This window comes from Oncorhynchus nerka, unplaced genomic scaffold (assembly GCF_034236695.1).
Source record: "Oncorhynchus nerka isolate Pitt River unplaced genomic scaffold, Oner_Uvic_2.0 unplaced_scaffold_1560, whole genome shotgun sequence".
NCBI lineage: Eukaryota > Metazoa > Chordata > Actinopteri > Salmoniformes > Salmonidae > Oncorhynchus > Oncorhynchus nerka.
Window position 1 is genome coordinate 17,408 of NW_027039759.1, and position 19,272 is coordinate 36,679.

A 19,272-nucleotide genomic window follows, 5' to 3' on the forward strand; every position below is an offset into this window, starting at 1 on the left:
ATGTTACCCAGAACCCCATGTTATCCAAAACCCTATGTTACCCAAAACTCCATATTACCCAAACGTCATGTTATCCAAAACCCCATGTTACCCCAAATCCCATGTTACCCAAACCCCATGTTACCCAAACCCCATGTTACCCAAAAAACCCATGTTACCAAAACCCCATGTTACCAAACCCCATGTTACCCAGAACCCCATGTTACCCAAATCCCCATGTTACCCAAAACCCATGTTACCCAAACCCCATGTTACCCAAAACCCCATGTTACCCCAAACCCCATGTTCCCCAAAATCCCATGTTACCCAAACCCCATGTTACCCAAAATCCCATTTTTCCCAAAACCACATGTTACCCCAAACCCCATGTTACCCCAAACCCCATGTTACCCCAATCCCCATGTCTCCCAAACCCCATGTTACCCAAAACCCCATATTACCCACGACTCATGTTATCCAAAACCCCATGTTACCCAAAATCCCATGTTACCCAAACCCCATGTTACCAAAACCCCATGTTACCCAAATCCCCATGTTACCAAAACCCCATGTTACCAAACTCCATGTTACCCAAAAACCCCATGTTACCCAAATCCCCATGTTACCCAAACCCCAATGTTACCCAAAACCCCATGATACCCAAAACCCCATGTTACCAAACTCCATGTTACCCAGTACCCCATGTTACCCAAATCCCCATGTTACCAAAACCCCATGTTACCAAACTCCTTGTTACCCGAAACCCCATGTTACCCCAAACCCCATGTTCCCCAAAACCCCATGTTACCCAAACCCCATGTTACCCAAAATCCCATTTTTCCCAAAACCCCATGTTACCCCAAACCCCATGTTACCCCAATCCCCATGTTTCCCAAACCACATGTTACCCAAAACCCCATATTACCCACACCTCATGTTATCCAAAACCCCATGTTACCCAAAATCCCATGTTACCCAAACCCCATGTTACCAAAACCCCATGTTACCCAAATCCCCATGTTACCAAAACCCCATGTTACCAAACTCCATGTTACCCAAAAACACCATGTTACCCAAATCCCCATGTTACCCAAACCCCAATGTTACCCAAAACCCCATGATACCCAAAACCCCATGTTACCAAACTCCATGTTACCCAGAACCCCATGTTACCCAAATCCCCATGTTACCAAAACCCCATGTTACCAAACTCCTTGTTACCCAAAACCCCATGTTACCCAAAATCCCATGTTACCCCAAACCCCATGTTACCCCAAACCCCATGTTACCCAAACCCCATGTTACCCCAAACTCCATGTTACCCAAAACCCCATGTTACCCAAACCCCATGTTACCCAAAACCCCATGTTACCCCAAACTCCATATTAACAAACCCCATGTTACCCCAAACCCCATGTTACCCCAAACCCCATGTTACCCAAACCCCATGTTACCCAAAACCCCATGTTACCCAAAACTCCAAGTTACCAAAACCCCATGTTAACCAAACTCCATGTTACCCAAAATCCCATGTTACCCAAAACTCCAAGTTACCCAAACCCCATGTTACCCAAACCCCATGTTACCCAAAACCCCATGGTACCCAAAAACCCCATGTTACCCAAAACCCCATGTTTCTCTGGTGGTAAAAACCAAACTAAATGAATAATGGTGGTTGCAGTCACTACTTTTAGATTTCTTCCAAAGTTCTAGAAAGATAAACTAATTCTGAACGTGTTATTAAAATTAGAATCACTTCAGGTTTATCACCACATTTTAAACACCAGTCCACTGTTGACCATCGATTTAAAACACAAAACTGACCTAAGATCAGCATGTAGGGTCAGATTCATTCTCCTCCTACTCCGTCCCCTGGGCTGCTCTCTCCTCTCCCGGTCCAGCTTCAGCTCTGGAGCTCAGAGAGACCATCTCCATGGCATTGACATAAAGAGCCATGCTGCTCACCCTGTTCACTCTCTTCTGCCTCCTGGTGGGCTAGGGAGACACAGCACCAACAGTCAGACATTTACTCTCTGGTATCTCCATTCTCTCTCCTTCCCTCTCTCCCTCCCCTCTTCCTCTAGTTTAAATGTCTTGTAACATCTGAGTAAATGTCTTTACCTTGTAGTACAGGTAGGAGGTGGTGATGGTTGTCAGTAGGATCAGCAGCACTACAACGTGTCTGATGATGAAGGCTGGCAGAGGAGAGGCTGCAAACAGAAACACCTTTGATGAGGGGACTGATCATCATCACATAGATCTGTGGGAAATCTGTCAATGACAAAGTTATAAGTCTGGTTCATGTTCAGTTACCTGTGATGGTGAGGGGAGGAGCTCACTCTCAGAGGAGAAGTTATGAGAGAAAACATAATTGTCAAAAACACAGCTGTAGTTCCCTTGGTGGGAGTCATCTGCAGCAGGGAAGAGGAAGGCAGCAGAGTGATTGAGAGCTGGCTGGATCTGGGTTCTGTTGGAGCCGGTGAACGTGAGGAGGAAGGAGCCTCCTGGGTACTGTGGCTGAGTGGAGCAGGTGATGGTGAAGCTGTAGCCCCTGAACACCTCGGGCCCCTGGTGGCCCCTGGAGACCCCTCCCATTGAGTCAGTCAGGAAGATATCAGGCTGGACCAGGAGATCTGTAACAATAAAAGAGAACATTAAATACCTATTCAACTAGTTTCCTATAGATATGACAATAACATCAGCATGTAACAGTGCCAGCCACCCTCCCTCACAGGGCAACATGACAACATATGTTGATATCAGGCTGAAGCAGGACATCTGGAACAAGAGGAGAGAAAAAGAAAACGTAGCTCCTCAACTACTTTCCCCATTTAGATAACATGACATGTGACAGTGGTAGTGAGTAGAGACGTTCACTGAGATAAAACACTCAAACACAAAAGCATTCTGGGATATTTAAGTTGTATTTGATTCCTACTTGACTGAGTGATCTATTTAGTAAAGCAGACTGATAAGTTAAACAGTCATCATGAGATGTGCAGAGGAAGTTGTATGAATGAAGTAAATCAGTTAAATATAACAATAATATATTTTTATTACCTGAGCAGATCACTGTGAGTCCAGGAAGGAGATCATAACTTCTCCAACACTCCCTCAGTGAAGACTCAGACCCAGAACAGAAAACTTAAACCCTCTAGTGGTGTTTCCAGGTAGTTCTGAAACAGTGGAGCCACAACCCAGCTGTCTACACACGACTGCAGCTATAGACATCACGTTTCCAGTCAGAGCTCCCACAATCCTCCACTCTCCTGGTCGTACCGCTCCACTCCACCAGCACAGCGACTGCCTCCTCCCACCAGCCTCACATCATCAGGCTCTGAGAAAAGAAAAGAGAGAGACAGTAATCTTACTATTTTCTCACTAAAAACACCTATATTGTCTCTCATATTCTTCACTCCAGGTGAGAAACAATGTTGATTGAGTGGCAAACTGTTTCTTACCTGAGCAGGTGAGTCCAACAGCATTACCAGGTAGGCAGGTGTTGTGTTTTCTGTCTGAGGTGTCACAGTCCAGGAGAAGGGACTCTTTGCCTTTACACTGGAACTCTTTATCCCAGGTCTGACCCTCACCTTCTCCATAGAGCCCCCCCTGTAGAGCTGCAGGAGCCCCACAGCCAAGCTCCCCACAGACTACCTCTGCATCCTGCCGGTCAAAGTCAGCTTCACACACTGAGGCCCAGGACTGATTGGACTTCACCTCCACTCTCCCAGAGCAGAGACCAGCTCCATCCACAAGCCGCACAGACTCTGGAGAAAAAGAGTTGGTTGAACATTCAATCAGTTTTGTTGATGACACTGTCAAGGACTAAACACAAATATGTTGGATAAAAGATTGCAGTTTGCTATGTTTGATACTGTAAGAGGTAGAAATGGGTTCTTAGTCACTCAGGATCGGGTTGGGAATAATGTAGGCAGGAGACAGGAATAAGTTCACTTCACTTTATAGAAAATAAACAGCTGGACATCCATCAGGCAGCTTCACTTCAGTACCATCTGATCTACAATGATCTGCCCATGAACATCTCCCATAAACCAATATGACAAACACAAATATAATGTTTAAATACATCTGACATCTCTCCCTCTATTTAAATGAAATAAAAACACATAAAACATGATACATGGTAATATTGTATAATGTATAAATAAATCTCTCAATATGACCAGTCTCTTACCTGAACAGATCACATGATGATAATATCTACCATCACAGAAACCAGCTCTTCCTCCTATGATGTCACACTGTCTAATAGAAGACTCATCTCCATAGCAACCAAATAGTCTGACTCCTCTTCTTCCATCTTCAATCAGAGGTCCTATAGATTCAGCTACAACATTCCCACAGTTCAGCTCTCTACACACAACCTTGGTCTCTCTCATCATGTCCCACCACCTAGTACATACACCTGTCCACTCTCCTCTGTAGAAGACTTCCACTGTCCCAGAACAGGAAGTGGTCCCATCCACCAGTCTGACTGAGTATTCAGCTGTAAACAGCAGAGAGGAAAACACAGTGGTGAGGACAGATGATGACAGTGATTCTGTTATTCTAACAGCAGTGATGCTTTGTGGTTGACAAGTATTAGTAGTTCCATAAAACACTACTTGTTATTGGGTTTTAGAATGGTTTGTATGGACACATGAATTTCTCCATGTGGGATAATAAAGTTGACTAATATTGAACTGCTATAATCACTGTAGATTTATACTCTACCTACCTGGTGGACTGACGCTTTGAGCCTGGAGATCTGAGGAGAAAGAGAGAGAGAGAAACAAAGGAGAAAGGGAGGAGTCAGAGGAAGAGAGAGACAAAGGTTAAATGAACATCAACATGACCTTTCATGATGTGATGTGGAAGACAGGCTTATCGTTGGTATGGTGCAACAACACCCATGTGTACAAACACTATATATACAAAAGTATGTGGACACCCCTTCTGTAAAGTTTGGTGGATGAGGAATAATGGTCTGGGGTTGTTTTTAACAGATCGTGTTAGGCCCCTTAGTTTCATTGAAGGGATCTAATCTAATCGCTACAGCATACAATGACATTCTAGACTATTCTGTGATTCCAACTTTGTGGCAACAGTTTGGGGATGGCCCTTTCCTGTTTCAGCATGACAATGCCCCTGTACACAAAGCAAGGTCCATACATAAATAGTTTGTTGAGATCGATGTGGAAGAACTTTACTGGCCTTCACAGAGCCCTGACCTAAACCCCATTGAATACCTTTAGGGATGAATTGAAACGTTGCCTGCGAGCCAGGCCTAATTGCCCAACCTCACTAATGCTGTTGTGGCTGAATGGAAGCAAGTCCCCGCAGCAATGTTCCATCATCTAGTGGAAAGCCTTCCCAGAAGAGTGGAGGCTGTTATAGCAGCAATGTTCCATCATCTAGTGGAAAGTCTTCCCAGAAGAGTGGAGGCTGTTATAGCAGCAATGTTCCATCATCTAGTGGAAAGCCTTCCCAGAAGAGTGGAGGCTGTTATAGCAGCAATGTTCCATCATCTAGTGGAAAGCCTTCCCAGAAGAGTGGAGGCTGTTATAGCAGCAATGTTCCATCATCTAGTGGAAAGCCTTCCCAGAAGACTGGAGGCTGTTATAGCAGCAAAGGGGGGGACCAACTCCATATTAATGCCCATGATTTTGGAATGAGATGTTAGATGAGCAGGTGTCCACATACTTTTGGTCATGTAGTGTACATAGAGACAGATACAATCAATCATTGACACACTGAATATACAACAATCAGATGCATGACACCATCACAACTTAACTGACATTAGTGCCTGTCCCCAGATGGACAGTTAGGCTACAGTAAAGTACATTTACAGGTGATCACATCATTGTCCTGCTTTGAGACACATTTTTACTGGCTGCTTCCAGTTGCATGTTATTTTACTAACCCTGCAAATTATAATATATCTTACAATATCAAATCATATCTCAATAACTGTCACAAGTGTAAATCAGTATAACAGCATCCTACCTGTGCTCCACAACAGGGTCATCGGTACCACTGCAGGTATCATATCTGTCTCTAACTGGGGTTACTGTCATGAAGAGAGGACTGATGTGTGGAAAATACTGCTAGGCTATATGACTTCTCTCTCATTATGTCCTAACTTCAATGATGTGAGATTAACTTTTTAGCAACTTATCTTGGATCAGTGGTTGAACACACTACAGCAAACTGATATGTTAAAAAAAACTCCACAGGAAACTGCTGACAGACCAGCAACATTTCACATAGTGTCCTATAATATCACCTCTAACTTTCTACTGCTTGAGTTCACCTCTTATAGAATATTGGCTTAATGTTCCAGCACCTAAATATAAACAGTACCAGCACCCAAAATGAGTACTGATGAGGTCTCATGTTAGAGCAGGAGAAGGGGGGATGTGGTGTAGAAGCTAGAGGTCTGTTACCCAAGTCAACTCAACAGGCCTGATGCTATATGTCAGGGTCAGGCTGGGCCAAGAGAGGAAAAGGTTACTGGTTATGATGACATCACTGGTGAGAAGTCAGTGATACAAATATATTCATTTGATTTAAATGTTTGTCTCTCTCTCTCTCCTCCCCTGTCTTCTTCTACCAACCCAGTCTGTTAGTAAGAACAATCTCTCTCTCCCTTCTCCCCTGTCTCCTCCTCAGGCTGTCAGTGAGTAAGAACTATCTCTCTCTCTCTCTCTCTCCTCCCCTGTCTCCTCCTCAGTCAGTCAGTGAGTAAGAACTGTCTCTCTCTCCTATCTCTCTCTCTCCCTCCTCCCCTGTCTCCTCCTCAGGCTGTCTGTTAGTAAGAACTATCTCTCTCTCCCTCCTCCCCTGTCTCCTCCTCAGTCTGTCAGTGAGTAAATCTCTCTCTCTCTCCCTCCTCCCCTGTCTCCTCCTCAGTCTGTCAGTGAGTAAGAACTATCTCTCTCTCCCTTCTCCCCTGTCTCCTCCTACCAACCCTCTCTCAGTAAGAACTATCTCTCTCTCCTATCTCTCTCTCTCTCCCTCCTCCCCTGTCTCCTCCTCAGGCTGTCAGTGAGTAAGAACTATCTCTCTCCTATCTCTCTCTCTCTCACTCCTCCCCTGTCACCTCCTCAGGCTGTCAGTGAGTAAGAACTATCTCTCTCTCCCTTCTCCCCTGTCTCCTCCTACCAACCCTCTCTCAGTAAGAACTATCTCTCTCCTATCTCTCTCTCTCTCTCTCTCCCTCCTCCCCTGTCTCCTCCTCAGTCTGTCAGTGAGTAAGAACTATCTCTCTCTCTCCCTCCTCCCCTGTCTCCTCCTCAGTCTGTCAGTGAGTAAGAACTACCTCTCTCCTATCTCTCTCTCTCTCCCTCCTCCCCTGTCTCCTCCTCAGTCTGTCAGTGAGTAAGAACTATCTCTCTCTCCTATCTCTCTCTTTCTCTCTCTCTCCCTCCTCCCCTGTCTCCTCCTCAGGCTGCCAGTGAGTAAGAACTATCTCTCTCCCCCAGCCTTGTGGGTGATAAAAAAAAATGTGCACACCGCCATGCAATCTCCATAGACAAACATTGTCAGTACAATGGCCTTACTGAGGAACTCAGTGACAATCAACACGTCACCATCAGTGTAAGCTACCTTTCCAACAAGTCTGTTGGTCTAATTTCCACCCTGCTTTAGCTGCCCCGGTCAACTGTAAGTGCTGTTATTGTGACGTGGAAACGTCTAGGAGCAGCAGTGGCTTAGCCTCAAAGTGGTAGCTCACACAAGCTCACAGAACGGGACCGCGAGTGCTGAAGTTCGTCGCGTGTAAAAATCATCTGTCCTCGGTTGCAACACTCACTTCCGAATTCCCAACTTCCTCTGGAAGAAACTTCAGCACAAGAACTGTTCGTCTGGAGCTTCATGAAATGGGTTTCCACAGCAGAGCAGCAGCACACAAGCCTAAGATCACCATGTGCAATGCCAAGCGTCTGCTGGAGTGGAAACACTTTCTCTGGAGTGATGAATCACGTTTCACCATCTGGCAGTCCGAACCAAAAACCTAGGTTTGGCAGATGCCAGGAGAACGCTACCTGCCCCAAAGCATAGTGCCAACTGTAAAGTTTGGTGGAGGAGGAATAATGGTCTGGGGTTGTTTTTAACGGATCGGGTTAGGCCCCTTAGTTTCATTGAAGGGAAATCTAATCGCTACAGCATACAATGACATTCTAGACCATTCTGTGCTTCCAACTTTGTGGCAACAGTTTGGGGAAGGCCCTTTCCTGTTTCAGCATGACAATGCCCCTGTGCACAAAGCGAGGTCCATACAGAAATAGTTTGTTGAGATCGATGTGGAAGAACTTTACTGGCCTTCACAGAGCCCTGACCTCAACCCCATTGAATACCTTTAGGGATGAACTGAAACGCCGACTGCGAGCCAGGCCTAATCGCCCAACCTCACTAATGCTGTTGTGGCTGAATGGAAGTATGTCCCCGCAGCAATGTTCCAACATCTAGTGGAAAACCTTCCCAGAAGAGTGGAGGCTGTTATAGCAGCAATGTTCCAACATCTAGTGGAAAGCCTTCCCAGACGAGTGGAGGCTGTTATAGCAGCAATGTTCCAACATCTAGTGGAAAGTCTTCCCAGAAGACTGGAGGCTGTTATAGCAGCAAAGGGGGGACCAACTCCATATTAATACCTATGATTTTGGAATGAGATGTTAGATGAGCAGGTTAGATGAGCAGGTGTCCACATACTTTTGGTCATGTAGTGTACATTCCCCTTCCATGCAAATGTGTAACTCTCTTTGCAGATGAGATTAAATCTAATTGAAAAAATATATATATATATATCATTTTTTAAATTATTAATTTCAGAGGTCAGGGGTCAAGATGAGCCGGACCAAGAGTGGAAAAGGTTGCTGGTTATGATGACATCACTGGTGAGAAGTCAGTAAAGACAAGATATTCAGTTGACTGCGTGTTAGTCTGTCAGCCCTATCTCTGTTGACATCTCACTTTCTCTCCACGCCTTCTCTCTCTCTCTCTCTGTTCCTCTCTCTCTCTTCCTGACAGATAGCATCAGACTGGTTGCCTTGGTAACAGACCTCTATCATCTACACCCCCCTTCTCCTACTCTAACATCAGACCAATATAATATATAATATGTCAAGTATAAGTAGTTCCATAAAACACTACTTGTTATTGGGGTTTAGAATGGTTTGTATGGACACATGACTTTCTTCATGTGGTATAATAAAGGTGACAAATATTGAACTGCTATAATCACTGTAGATTTATACTCTACCTACCTGGTGGACTGACACTTTGAGCCTGGAGATCTGAGGAGAAAGAGAGAGACAGAGGAGAAAGGGAGAGAGAGAGAGAGAGAGAGAGAGAGAGAGAGAGAGAGAGAGAGAGAGAGAAAGGGAGGAGTCAGAGGAAGAGAGAGGCAGAGGTTATATCAACATAACATGACCTTTCATGATATGATGGGGATGACAGTGGTATGGTGCAACAACACCCATGTGTAAACACATTTGCCATCTCTCATCCACCCTCCTCTCTCCCCTACCCTCCTCTCTCCCCTACCCTCTTCTCTCCTCCGCAAATCTCTCTATCCCCTCCCTCCCATCATCTATACTCTACCCTTCTCTCTCCTATCCTCCACTCTCCCCTTCCTTCCCTCCTTTCTCCCCTCCCCTTCTCTCTACCCTACCCTATATCCCCTACCCTCCTCTCTCCTCTACCCTTCTCTCATATCTACCCTCCTCTCTCCTCTACCCTTCCCTCTTTTCTCCTTCTCAAATCTCTCTCCCCTTCCCTCCTTTCTCCCCTCCCCTTCTCTCTACCCTACCCTCTATCCCCTACCCTCCTCTCTCCTCTACCCTTGTCTCATATCTACCCTCCTCTCTCCTCTACCATTCCCTCTTTTCTCCTTCTCAAATCTCTCTCCCCTACCCTCCTCTCTCCCTACCCTCTCTCTCTCCTCCTCCTCAAATCTCTATCCCCAACCCTCCCCCTCCCTACCCTCTCTCTCTCCTCCTCCTCCTCCTCCTCCTCAAATCTCGCTCCCCAACCCTCCTCTCTCCCTACCCTCCTCTCTCCCTACCCTCTCTCTCTCTCCCCAAACCTCCTCTCTCCCAACCCTCCTCCCTCTCCCTACCCTCTCTCTCTCCTCCTCCTCAAATCTCTATCCCCAACCCTCCTCTCTTCTCTCTCTCTCTCTCTCTCTCTCTCTCTCTCCCCTCCCTTTCTCTCTCCCCTCCCTTCCTCTCTCCCCAACCCTCCTCTCTCTCTCCCTCCCTTTCTCTCTCCCTACCCTCTCTCTCTCTCCTCCTCCTCAAATCTCTCTCCCCACCCCTCCTCTCTTCTCATCTCTCTCTCTCTCTCATTCTCTCTCTCTTCGTGACGTATAGTGTTGGACCTGTTGATCTTGACTCAGCTCATAGACCTCTAGCATCTACACCCCTCCCTTCTCCTACTCTAACATAACACCAATCTAATATATAATACATAATATATACTCTCATTCATTTACATAGAGACAGATACAATCAATGATTGACACACTGAATATACAACAGTCAGATGCAGGACACCATCACAACTTAACTGACATTAGTGCCTGTCCCCAGATGGACAGTTAGACTACAGTAAAGTACATTTACAGGTGATCACATCATTGTCCTGCTTTGAGACACATTTTTACTGTCTGCTTCCAGTTGTATGTTATTTTACTAACCCTGCAAATTATAATATATCTTACAATATCAAATCATATCTCAGTAACTGTCACAAGTGTATATCACTATAACAGCATCCTACCTGTGCTCCACAACAGGGTCATCAGTACCACTGCAGGTATCATGTCTGTCTCTAACTGTGGCTCCACTGACATACACAAGTCACTGTCATGTAGAGAGGACTGAAGACTGGAACGTGCTGCTCAGCTATATGACTTCTATGTCATTAGTTCATTACGTCTTTGATGTGAGATAAACTTCTTAGCAACTTATCTTGGATCAGTGGTTGGACACACTACAGCAAACTGAAAACTTCCACAGGAAACTGCTGACAGAGCAGCAACATTTCACATAGTGTCCTATAATATCACCTCTAACTTTCTACTGCTTGAGTTCAACTCCTATAGAATATTGGCTTAATGTTCCAGCACCTAAATATAAACAGTACCAGCACCCAAAATGAGTACTGATGAGGTCTCATGTTAGAGCAGGAGAAGGGGGGATGTGGTGTAGAAGCTAGAGGTCTGTTACCCAAGTCAACTCAACAGGCCTGATGCTATATGTCAGGGTCAGGCTGGACCAAGAGAGGAAAAGGTTACTGGTTATGATAACATCACTGGTGAGAAGTCAGTGACAAAAAAGATCAAGAGGAGACGAGAGAAGAGGAGAGGAGGGAGAAGAGGAGAGGAGAGGAGAGGAGAAGAGAGGGGGAGAAGAGGAGAGGGAGAGGGGGGAGAAGAGGAGAGGGAGAAAGGGTATAGGGAGAGGTGAGAAGAGGAGAGGGAGAGGGGAGAAGAGGAGAGGAAGAGGGGGGAGAAGAGGTGAGGGAGAGGGGAGAAGGGTATAGGGAGAGGTGAGAAGAGGAGAGGGAGAGGGGAGAAGAGGAGAGGGAGAGGGGGAGAAGAGGGGAGGGAGAGGGGGAAGGGTATAGGGAGAGGTGTGAAGAGGAGAGGGAGAGGGGAGAAGAGGAGAGGGAGAGGGGGAGAAGAGGAGAGGGAGAGGTGAGAAGAGGAGGGGGAGAGGGAGAAGAGGAGAGGGAGAGGGGGAGAAGAGGAGAGGGAGAGGGGGAAGGGTATAGGGAGAGGTGAGAAGAGGAGAGGGGAGAAGAGGAGAGGTAGAGGGGGAGAAGAGGAGAGGGAGAGGGGGAAGGGTATAGGGAGAGGTGAGAAGAGGAGAGGGAGAGGGGAGAAGAGGAGAGGGAGAGGTGAGAAGAGGAGAGGGAGAGGGGAGAAGAGGAGAGGGAGAGGGGGAGAAGAGGAGAGGGAGAGGGGGGAAGGGTATAGGGAGAGGTGAGAAGAGGAGAGGGAGAGGGGAGAAGAGGAGAGGGAGAGGGGAGAAGGGGAGAGGGAGAGGGGGAAGAGGAGAGGGAGAGGGGAGAAGGGTATAGGGAGAGGTGAGAAGAGGAGAGGGAGATGGGAGAAGGGGAGAGGGAGAGGGGGAAGAGGAGAGGGGAGGGGGGAAGAGGAGAGGGAGAGGGGGAGAAGAGGAGAGGGAGAGGGGGAGAAGAGGAGAGGGAGAGGGGGGAGAAGAGGAGAGGGAGAGGGGGGAGAAGGGGAGAGGAGGTACTGTTTGTCACACCGTTCCACTCAGAGGACTCAACCTTTTGTTATCAAGTGGGGTTTTCCACCATATTTAGTAAACCATAAATATCATCAGCTGATGTCTCAAAGTGCTGTACAGAAACCCAGCCTACAACCCCAAACAGCAAGCAATGCTAGTGGCCATAAGAGGAACTGTCCTGTCAGTGTGTTTTTACTGCTGGCTCAAAACAACACATGACCTGCATACAGGATATGATTCATGTGTGAGTACTAAAAGCATATGAATATAGTATATTATAGTATATTTATTATATATGTGGGTCTGATAAGTAAACACTCTTAATGTTTGCTGGTTTATCACTCAGAAGAACAATGTGTCAGGACATACGCCAGAGATGAGAAGCAGGTACGTGGAATCAACATTTAATCAGGAACAGACAAAGACAAGAACAGCGTCAGCACACGGGTACAAAACCACAAACCACAATTAATGCTGAAGCAGAGAACAGATGGGGGAACCAGACAGATGTAGGGAAGGTAATGACAGAGGTGACTGAGTCCAGGTCCAATAACCGTTGATGCGCGTGACGGGGGGAGCAGGTGTGTGTAATGATGGTGCAGGATGGAGAGTAATGCTGTTGAGCCTGGGGCCTTCGGGCTCCAGAGAGGGGGGGGGGAGCAGGTGTGTGTAATGATGGTGCAGGATGGAGAGTAATGCTGGGGAGCCTGGGGCCTTCGGGCTCCAGGGAGGGGGAGGGGGCAGGTGTGTGTAATGATGGTGCAGGATGGAGAGTAATGCTGTTGAGCCTGGGGCCTTCGGGCTCCAGAGAGGGGGAGCAGGTGTGTGTAATGATGGTGCAGGATGGAGAGTAATGCTGGGGAGCCTGGGGCCTTCGGGCTCCAGGGAGGGGAGCAGGTGTGTGTAATGATGGTGCAGGATGGAGAGTAATGCTGGTGAGCCTGGGGCCTTCGGGCTCCAGGGGGGTTGCAGGTGTGTGTAATGATGGTGAGCCTGGGGCCTTCGGGCTCCAGGGAGGGGAGTGGGGGGAGCAGGTGTGTGTAATGATGGTGAGCCTGGGGCCTTTGGGCTCCAGGGGGGAGTGGGGGGAGCAGGTGTGTGTAATGATGGTGCAGGATGGAGAGTAATGCTGGTGAGCCTGGCGCCTTCGGGCTCCAGGGAGGGGGAGCAGGTGTGTGTAATGATGGTGATCCTGGTGCCTTCGGGCTCCGGGGGGTGGGTGGGGGGAACAGGTGTGTGTAATGATGGTGAGCCTGGCGCCTTCGGGCTCCAGGGAGGGAGGGAGTGGGGGGAGCAGGTGTGTGTAATAATGGTGAGCCTGGCGCCTTCGGGCTCCAGGAGGGGGGAGTGGGGGGGAGCATGTGTGTGTAATGATGGTGAGCCTGGCGCCTTCGGGCTCCGGGGGGGGGGGGGGGGGACAGAAAGCATAGTGCCAACTGTAAAGTTTGGTGGAGGAGGAATAATGGTCTGGGGTTGTTTTTAATGGATCGTGTTAGGCCCCTTAGTTTCATTGAAGGGAAATCTAATCGCTACAGCATACAATGACATTCTAGACTATTCTGTGCTTCCAACTTTGTGGCAACAGTTTGGGTAAGGTCCTTCCCTGTTTCAGCATGACAATGCCCCTGTACACAAAGCGAGGTCCATACAGAAATAGTTTGTTGAGATCGATGTGGAAGAACTTTACTGGCCTTCACAGAGCCCTGACCTAAACCCCATTGAATACCTTTAGGGATGAATTGAAATGCCGACTGAGCCAGGCCTAATCACGCCCAACCTCACTAATGCTGTTGTGGCTGAATGGAAGCAAGTCCCTGCAGCAATGTTCCATCATCTAGTGGAAAGCCTTCCCAGAAGAGTGGAGGCTGTTATAGCAGCAATGTACCAACATCTAGTGGAAAGCCTTCCCAGAAGAGTGGAGGCTGTTATAGCAGTGATGCTGTCTGGTCCAGGAGAATATCACCTGTGATGCTGTCTGGTCCAGGAGAATATCACCTGTGATGCTGTCTGGTCCAGGAGAATATCGCCTGTGATGCTGTCTGGTCCAGGAGAATACCACCTGTGATGCTGTCTGGTCCAGGAGAATATCACCTGTGATGCTGTCTGGTCCAGGAGAATATCACCTGTGATGCTGTCTGGTCCAGGAGAATATCGCCTGTGATGCTGTCTGGTCCAGGAGAATATCACCTGAGATGCTGTCTGGTCCAGGAGAATATCACCTCTCACAATATTGGGACGGCAGGGTAGTGGTTAGAATGTTATGTAAGGATCAGACTGTATAGGCTATATTACATGTATTTAGTGTAGTATTGGGGCAGCAGGGTAGTGGTTAGAATGTTATGTAAGGATCAGACTGTATAGGCTATATTACATGTATGTAGTGTATTATTGGGGCAGCAGGGTAGTGGTTAGAATGTTATGTAAGGATCAGACTGTATAGGCTATATTACATGTATTTAGTGTACAGTGGGGCAAAAAAGTATTTAGTCAGCCACCAATTGTGCAAGTTCTCCCACTTAAAAAGATGAGAGAGGCCTGTAATTTTCATCATAGGTACACTTCAACTATGACAGACAAAATGAGAAAAAAAATCCAGAAAATCACATTGTAGGATTTTTAATGAATTTATTTGCAAATTATGGTGGAAAATAAGTATTAAGTATTAAGTAATAAGTATCACTGGTTAACGGACAAATCAGGTTGTAGGTGCTGTTGAAACTAACACAACTAAAAAAACACATGGAAATGGGAGATATATTTTACCTCCCTGGTTAGAGGACAACCTGCAGAAGACAGTCAGCTACATTTTGGAGAGATGCATTTACATTTAGAGGTCGTTAAACAAAGGAACGCAACACTTATTTTTCATCCCTCATCGATATCATGTTGAAATCATTTGTGTGAGAGTCTGGAGATGAGGTTGTCCTGTTAAAACTAACAGCTCAAAAACTACATGGAATCTGGGAATAATGTGCACATCACTGGTTAGAGGACAACTTGTAGAAAACATCTAGCTACATTTTGATTCCAGTGGGTCACCAATGCTGTAAGTGTAACACAGCTCTTTTTGTGTTAGTCACTTTCTGTTATATCATATAAATATCACTCTTTCAATTCAGAGCCTGGATTTCCCCCCTGAGGCTAATATCCATATTATGCAGAAATCAATTGAACAGGGAGCAAACGTTTAGTGTTCAACATTGTGACATCATTAAAATACTCCTTCTACAATGTTTAAACATTCTACATTGTGACATCATTAAAATACTCCTTCTACAATGTTTAAACATTCTACATTGTGACATTATTAAAATACTCCTTCTACAATGTTAAAACATTCTACATTGTGACATCATTAAAATACTCATTCTACAATGTTAAAACATTCTACATTGTGACATCATTAAAATACTCCTACTACAATGTTAAAACATTCTACATTGTGACATCATTAAAATACTCCTTCTACAATGATTAAACATTCTACATTGTGACATCATTAAAATACTCCTACTACAATGTTTAAACATTCTACATTGTGACATCATTAAAATACTCCTACTACAATGTTTAAACATTCTACATTGTGACATTAATTCATTAATATCATGAAACAACTCCATCATTAATGTATTTTCTGATGTTTGATCAGAGATCTTTTATCAGAGTATCTCTTCCCACATTGATCACAGCTATGAGATTTCTCTCCTGTGTGTGTTCTCTGGTGTATAGTCAGATAGCTAGATGAAGTAAAACTCTTCCCACATTGACCACAACTATAAGATTTCTCTCCTGTGTGTGTTCTCTGGTGTATAATCAGATGACTAGATGAAGTAAAACTCTTCCCACATTGACCACAACTATAAGATTTCTCTCCTGTGTGTGTTCTCTGGTGTATAATCAGATGACTAGATGAAGTAAAACTCTTCCCACATTGACCACAACTATAAGATTTCTCTCCTGTGTGTGTTCTCTGGTGTATAATCAGATGACTAGATGAAGTAAAACTCTTCCCACATTGACCACAACTATAAGGTTTCTCTCCTGTGTGTGTTCTCTGGTGTGATAACAGGTTGCTTGACTGAGTAAAATTCTTCCCACATTGATAACAGCTGTAAGGTTTCTCTCCTGTGTGTTTTCTCTGGTGAGATAACAGGCTGCTTGACTGAGTAAAACTCTTCCCACATTGATCACAGCTATAAGATTTCTCTCCTGTGTGTGTTCTCTGGTGTACAATCCGATGGCTAGATGAAGTAAAACTCTTTCCACATTGATCACAGCTATAAGGTTTCTCTCCTGTGTGAATTCTCATGTGTACTTTTAGTGAATTTGATCTTAAGTAACTCTTCCCACAATCAGAGCAGCAGTGAGATGTATTCCCTGTTGGTCTCCACTGGTGTTTCTTGAGGTGTTCTGATCGGGAGGGACTCTTCTCTGCCTCGTCAGCTTCATGATGTTGTTGAGGCTCCCCAGAGGATCCACAATAGTCACATCTCTCTCCTGTGTGAACAACAAGTCAGACAGATGGTTAAAGGCCCACAACAGCAGAAATACACTGTAAAAGGTGATGCCAACAGCGTAGCCATGTTGGCACAATTGACGTCTGTAATGAATATTACAATTATTTGACAATTGTCTTAAGACAGTCAAGTGAGCAACAATAGTCATATTTTGTCTTGTTTTCACATTAGTAGTAACATCGATGATTGTCGGCTAGAAATAAGTTATTACAGTTGCTGAACCACTAAGCAGTGTGCCAGACAACCTTTGGTCACCAATATAAGCCCCTTTCTGTATAGGCGCACGAGGGCAATGAATTGAATGTGAGAGTGGTTACATTTCTCCAGCCTCCATCCCTCAGCTGTTTACCAAACCAAGTCTCAGGGCAGCCATTTTGTTGCTGTTTAAATCCTAGGTTGTCCCTTTAAAAAAGCCAAATCAATCGATCAACCAATCTGCAGTTCAAACAATAACAAAGATGTCATTCCACCTGTTTTGGTAATAAGATGATGGATGGGTCTGGTGAAATGTAACTACTCTCAAATTCATAGACAGACCTACGGATGCAAGGACTGACCATCCATGATATCAACATGATAGTTTTAACCATGTTGAGGCTCTACAGTGTTGATCTACATTGTTTCTAAACATTGGAATAAAACAATCTTATTTGGGGTTCTGATGGGGTACAACAGTAGAACTAAGCTCATGAGGTATGTGTTATATTCTTCAAGAATCAATGGCTATAAATAATATAAATGTAGTAATTACATATTTCCCCTTTAACACCACACATCAGTTCAACAACTGCAGAGTTTGTGCCTCTGTTTATCACGGCCCGGTTTCTCAAAACCATAGGATGCCTTAAGATGCGTTGGGGAAACCGGGCCCAGATATCCAGTTTCCTCCTCTTCGTCCTCCTCCTCCTTTTTCGATGTGACAGTCATCTCCCCCTCCCCCTCTTTCACTCCAAAAACTGCATCCTCCTCTCTCTCCGCTTCCTCTTCTTTTACTGTAACATCCTCCTCCTCTTTCACTCTGAACGAGTCTTCCTTTTCTTTCACTGAAACGTCTTTCTCTTCTTCTTTCATGGTAACAGCCTCACCCTCTACTTGATTTTGAATTGTAACATCCTTCTCTTCCTCCTCCTCTTTCAGGAGAACTTCTTTCTCCGTCCAGAAGACCTCCTCTTCTTTAGCAGGAGGAGAGCAGCTTAGTGAACTCATGGTCGGAGATGTTTGCTAGCTAGCATTAGCAACTAGCCTAGTTCTAAGATAATTTAGCAAACCAGCTAGCTGACAAACAACGTAATTATATAATTAAATGGGCCAACAAGTACATACGTCAGAAGTGTGTTTAATACACAGCGACTAATATACACCAAAACAGTGTAAAGAGAGTGAATGTTGTAGCTATGTTTGCTAGAAAGCTACCGAGGTGTCTAACTGTTGTTGTTGAAGGAGCGTCCCGTCCACTAGATTATACGTCACACTGGCAGCGTCGCCTGAACGTAAAAGACGCACATCGCCATCTGCTGACTGGAGGGGCAACGCAGTTGAGGAACCAACAGTTTATTTTTAATTAATTAAAGTTGATTATTATATTAAGTCGTTCAAAGAGAAGCATGTGTTGATTGATTCGTTTTTAATAATTTAAAACAAACTTTAGACCCACTACATATTTACATTGAACCATATTCCGCAACAAAGCCTCCTTCACTCACGCCGCCAAGCTTACCCTAGTAAAACTGACTATCCTACCGATCCTCGACTTCGGCGATGTCATCTACAAAATGGCTTCCAACACTCTACTCAGCAAACTGGATGCAGTCTATCACAGTGCCATCCGTTTTGTCACCAAAGCACCTTATACCACCCACCACTGCGACTTGTATGCTCTAGTCGGCTGGCCCTCGCTACATATTCGTCGCCAGACCCACTGGCTCCAGGTCATCTACAAGTCCATGCTAGGTAAAGCTCCGCCTTATCTCAGTTCACTGGTCACGATGGCAACACCCATCCGTAGCACGCGCTCCAGCAGGTGTATCTCACTGATCATCCCTAAAGCCAACACCTCATTTGGCCGCCTTTCGTTCCAGTACTCTGCTGCCTGTGACTGGAACGAACTGCAAAAATCGCTGAAGTTGGAGACTTTTATCTCCCTCACCAACTTCAAACATCAGCTATCCGAGCAGCTAACCGATCGCTGCAGCTGTACATAGTCTATTGGTAAATAGCCCACCCATTTTCACCTACCTCATTCCCATACTGTTTTTATACTGTTTTTTATTTATTTACTTTTCTGCTCTTTTGCACACCAATATCTCTACCTGTACATGACCATCTGATCATTTATCACTCCAGTGTTAATCTGCAAAATTGTATTATTCGCCTACCTCCTCATGCCTTTTGCACACATTGTATATAGACTGCCCATTTTTTTCTACTGTGTTATTGACTTGTTAATTGTTTACTCCATGTGTAACTCTGTGTTGTCTGTTCACACTGCTATGCTTTATCTTGGCCAGGTCGCA

At 45.5% G+C, this 19,272-nt stretch overlaps 1 long non-coding RNA gene across 2 annotated transcripts; it reads right to left on the reverse strand.

The window, feature by feature from the left end:
• Window positions 1–3,446: 3,446 nt before the first annotated feature.
• LOC115115825 (uncharacterized) lies at window positions 3,447–9,278 on the reverse strand. 2 transcript variants are annotated; one of them, XR_010462648.1, is made up of 3 exons: window positions 9,246–9,278; window positions 4,175–4,486; window positions 3,447–3,746 (listed from the first exon to the last, which is right to left on the reverse strand). It is a non-coding gene; the product is annotated as an uncharacterized LOC115115825 (long non-coding RNA). The 2 variants fall into 2 exon arrangements; XR_010462647.1 differs by lacking the exon at window positions 9,246–9,278 and adding an exon at window positions 4,718–4,789.
• Between the last annotated feature and the right edge of the window lie 9,994 nt (window positions 9,279–19,272).